The sequence below is a fragment of the Octodon degus genome, unplaced genomic scaffold (genome assembly GCF_000260255.1).
Source record: "Octodon degus isolate 3935 unplaced genomic scaffold, OctDeg1.0 scaffold00002, whole genome shotgun sequence".
NCBI classification, from domain to species: domain Eukaryota; kingdom Metazoa; phylum Chordata; class Mammalia; order Rodentia; family Octodontidae; genus Octodon; species Octodon degus.
Window position 1 is genome coordinate 29,693,939 of NW_004524578.1, and position 4,684 is coordinate 29,698,622.

Here is a 4,684-nt window from a genome sequence, read left to right on the forward strand (position 1 = left end):
GAAAAAAAAAACGATTACCTGGGGACATAGTGTGAGAAGACAAGAGGGTTACAGATAGATATGTCTTCTAAAGAAACTGGAGTGGAAGAGGAAGCCATTGTTGGAAACACGGAGTGGAAGGTCAAAGATTTCATCTCCTGTGGTTTAGCAGGAGTAGAAACCCGGACAGCTTACCATTTCAAGTTTAAGCCTTGCACCTAACAACAGGAAGCCTAACACAGGCTTCCTTGGTCCCTCTCATGGTCCTGTATTCTAACTGTAATCTGAGAAGAACTATTTCAACCTTAAATGACTCTAGATTAGTTTCGTCAGTTTAAAAATTTCTTGGACTGCCCTCTCTGACTTTGAGGTGCTTGAAAGTTAGTCTGTACTCTCGGGATGCAATAGAGGCTGTTATGTGTACTGATGCGATCTGTGGCAAGCAGAGTCCTGCTTTTATTACATCTGTGATTGTATTCTCCTGGAGGAGGTATTCTGACTGTTACCATTGCCTTAGTTTTACAAGTCATTGTACGTTCTAACATTTCTTATGTACATTTTTTATTTTTCTACTTTGCAGCTTTTTCTATTTTGCAGCTTTTTCTATTTTGCAGTTATTGACATGTAGCACACAGAGCAGTGTCACTTTTTAATTGGCATCTCATCTCTAACTTTGTTTCCTCAAAGTCATCCTGGCTTCTGGCCTGGCTAACCTCCTTGCTGTCACTAGGCCCATCTGTACCTGCCTGCCTGCCAGGTGCTCTCTCTCCCCAGCTTGCTCCTCCCAGGTCTGCCTGAGCCTGCAGGAAGACTGCTCAAACCCAAGCGCATCCTCTTCTGGATCCCAAGTGTCTGCTCTGAGGTAGCTGGGCCCCTCTCTTCTCTGTTCCGCAGGTGTGTTCATATTCCTCCGCAGATGTTTGGTGACACGTACCTGTTTGCATGCGCTGCTCATCTGTCACCTCCCCAAGGATTTATTTTGTTTATTTTGGTAAGCCTTGATATTTAGTGGACCCAGACATTCTAATAAACAAATGTTTGTTGAGCACTTTAACTTGTTTCTTTCCTGTCATACACAATTCACTGGTTGTTTAATATCAAATGGTGATAGTTTATAACTTTTAATTAAAAATCAGAAAAAATGACTAAACAATAGTACATCTCCAGCAACAACTTATCATTTTCTTTGTACCTGGTGATTTATGATGAAAAATATACCAGGGATTTGATTTCTCTGTTACCCATACCAGTAGCAATAACAAGATTTATGTATCTACTTGAAAAAAAATGTATATATATATATATATATGTATATATATACATATATATATAAGTACTATATATGTATATATATATATATATATATATATATATATATATATATATATATAGTACTTATTAAGAGTAAAAGGTAAAATCTGGGTATGGTGGCCCATGCTTAGCCACTCAGGGAGCTGACATATGAGGACCTCAAGTTTGAGGACAGCTTGGCCGGTTGGTGTGACTGTCGAAATAAAAATAGATGAGAATGTGCTCAGCATTCCCCGGGTTCAATTCTCAGTACTTCCCAAAACAAAAATAAAACCCTAAACAGAAAGAAAGAAAGAAAGAAAGAAAGAAAGAAAGAAAGAAAGAAAGAAAGAAAGAAGAAAGAATCATATTGTTCTAGACAGAAAACTCACTATCCACTTAATATTTATTACCTGTCCTCGCATAACAACTTAGAGAAAGAACTCGTCAGGCATCTCCTATGCTATAGACTCAGGCCAGGCTGTCCTGCTGGAACAAGCTTCATCCTTCCTTCTGTGTATTACATGCTTAGAAAAGACGGGCTGAAGGAGGAGTCAACTTTGTCTTGTAGAGAAATAGTTGAAGTCTTCATATTAGAGCTGTAAAACCTGGTCAGCCAGGTTTTCAGGGGGTATGGGGATGATACTAATAGTGAAAGCACTAAACACATATTTTATAATGGAGAACATAGTCAAAGTAAATTAGATCGTATGTATCTAAAGTATCCACTTATTTTTATTTTTCTTAATACATATTTGTAGTATATAATGATTATAATCCTGTTGAGGAGTTGGTACATATACATAACACATCTTAATTCTTTTGACATCTCCTTTCTCTCTTCTCCCTCCATCCTTCCTCCATCTTTTGGCCCTCTTCCCATTTTCAAAAGATCCATCTCCCTGTTTCTTGCTATCTCTTTGTAGTTTGCTCTTTATTCATACTTTGGGTTTGTTGTATAAGAGAAGCCATGTGATATTGAAGCTTGTGGTCTCATTTATTGTACTTCTCACTATGATCTCACGGTGCATCCACCAGAGTCTGTGAAGCATCTTGTCTTGCAGGTCCTCTCTGGGTGTACTCCAAGGTCACCCTTCATTCCCATGATGGTGTACTTTTCTCTGTAGAAACCTGGAAATTCACCTTACAATTTTCCTAGGTTTGATTCCAGGCCATTGTGAGCTCCTAGCATCTGGTATGTACATCTTTTTGAAGGAATGGGGCATCCTTTTTGCTCTTATGACTTCCTTATTCATGTCTAGCTGTTGTGTAGACTCATTCCATCTGAGTCTAAGTGGTTTCTAGCAACACACATATCTGGTTTCTGCACAGGGGCTGCCTTGGCTAGTGTTGTTGTCCCATCACAAGGAGGTGATGTGGTGCCATGGCTAAGTCCCAGCTCGGGAGTGCCATTGCCTGGGTCTGAATTCTACCTCTACTGCTTTTTATTTCTATAACCTTGGGCAAATCTCTTAACCTCTCAGTGCCTCAATTGTTTCATCAGTAAAATGGAGGTGAATAGTACCTGTCTCATGAGGTACTTAAAAGATTACATGACACATACAGATTCAGACAGGTGGTTAGTGCTCATGAACTACTGGCTGTAGTATTCTTTGCAGCATTAGCATGCTGAATCTGCTTATTTTTCAGTTACCGTGACCTGGACAAACAGGTTTAGGGAAGTTTTGCTGTGTGCTTGTAGAGGTTCCCTTCTTAGGTTCCAACTGGGGAAGTAGTGGCTTGTTTCCTTCACTTTGCCAGCAGGGCAGGCCAGTGTCACCTTAAACTCCTTATTGATTTTCCCGGTACTTGATAACAAGGGCAGGCTTTTTTATTTTACTGGAGTAGAGAAAAAAAAATCACACTTTTCTGATTGCTTATCCTGTGCCCTGGGTTGAATTGCCAGAAATGGTGTCTGGCACCTTGACACCCTGCTGAGAAAGCTACTCTGTCAGCAGAAGTTGAGTCTTTTACCTCTTCATGGTCCTCGCTGACTGCCCTTCCTGCTGACAGAGGGCCAGCTCAATGCTGACCCCACTCCCCAGGGACAGCAAGGAAACCTGAGCATTCTCAAGAGCACCGGCCACAGGCAAAGGCAGGGAGCTGAAGTTCCAGTGTCCCATCAGTACTGTTTGCTTGTATGTTAGGTTTGGAGAGTAGCGCATGCAGAGACAAGAATGCCCAAGAGTCGGGCAACTTTGCAACCTTTCTCCCACCATCATTGCTAAAACAAAGTGCATTTCCCTGTGTGAACCTTAAAACCTGTCTAGCTTTTAAGTAGCCCCAGAGCCCTGTCTGTGCTCCAACTGGAAACCTCTCAGCTCTTTTCCTCTATACTCCTTATCCAGGTCCTTGGTTAAATAGTGAGTTCATCTAGAAGTGACTTTCCATTCCAGGTTTAACCCGTAACCTCTTTTGTGTCATCTGCTGCCCTGCTTCAACTGCCCAGATTGCAGGTCTTTGGATCAGAGTTGACCACAGTATTGAGACTTGATTGTTGCAGGGTGTGGCTTTCCTCCCAGGCATCAAGATCCCTTCTTTTTCACTCTTGTCACTCTGTGCTCCTCTGCATCTAGGGTGCTGTGAAGTTGGCATTACAGAGCCATGCAGCCTAACATTTCTCTCATTTCTGTCATAGAGTCAGGGGATATGATGGGGACTTGGCCAAGGAGTGAATGGTACAATGCAGGGCAAAAGTACACAGGTGCTGTGGAAAGTAAATGGTTAAACAACAGGAAGCTTAGGTTATTTAAGCATATTGTGTCCTGCCATTGTCCTTCCTCTTTCCCCACAAAAATTGCCTAGTGAAAACTGCCTAGCCTCTAGACTACTTTTTGCCCAAACTGCTTTTCTTCTCTTACACTAATGTTCTAAATAAAAGCCTGAGAGTTCAAAGCTTACTATTCCTGAGAGTCTGCCTAACTCTGGCTGCTTTCAGCACAAATGGCTTTTCTGGGCTCTCAGTGATTAAACTCATTCTCTTCTCCGAGAAATCATTCATTCTCTACACCACCATGGTTGCATGCTGTGAAAATAGGACTTGAAAGATAAGAGCACGAGGTCATAGTGTGACCCACTTAGGTCTGTTACTGACCTGATGGTGGGGCTGGATTATTTTCCAGAAATGTCATGTAATTCATTTGGAAAAATATATGCCCTGTGAATGATGCCCTGTCCATGAAGCAATGGCACAGGGACTATGTGCTGTGGATCATGATGTGCAATAATTTCATCCTAAATGACAAAAGGTAGAACTGATAGCACCACCTACAGACAGGAGTTTTGGAGAAAGGGCTGTATAGACATTGTTGGTGGGATTGAAAAATCAATACCACAGAAATCAAAACAGCATAAGACAAGCATATTTATATAATGATATTTATTGTAGTTGTTAATGGCAAGAACTCATAAAAAG

At 41.2% G+C, this 4,684-nt stretch overlaps 1 protein-coding gene and 1 pseudogene across 1 annotated transcript in view; one reads left to right on the forward strand and one right to left on the reverse strand.

Annotated features, from left to right (window-relative positions):
• Window positions 1-3,488, reverse strand: part of LOC105741574 — an 86,543-nt pseudogene extending 83,055 nt beyond the window's left edge.
• The window catches only part of Gpr176 (G protein-coupled receptor 176), a 230,282-nt gene that overhangs the window by 186,782 nt on the left and 38,816 nt on the right, over window positions 1-4,684 (forward strand). The window lies entirely within an intron of this gene.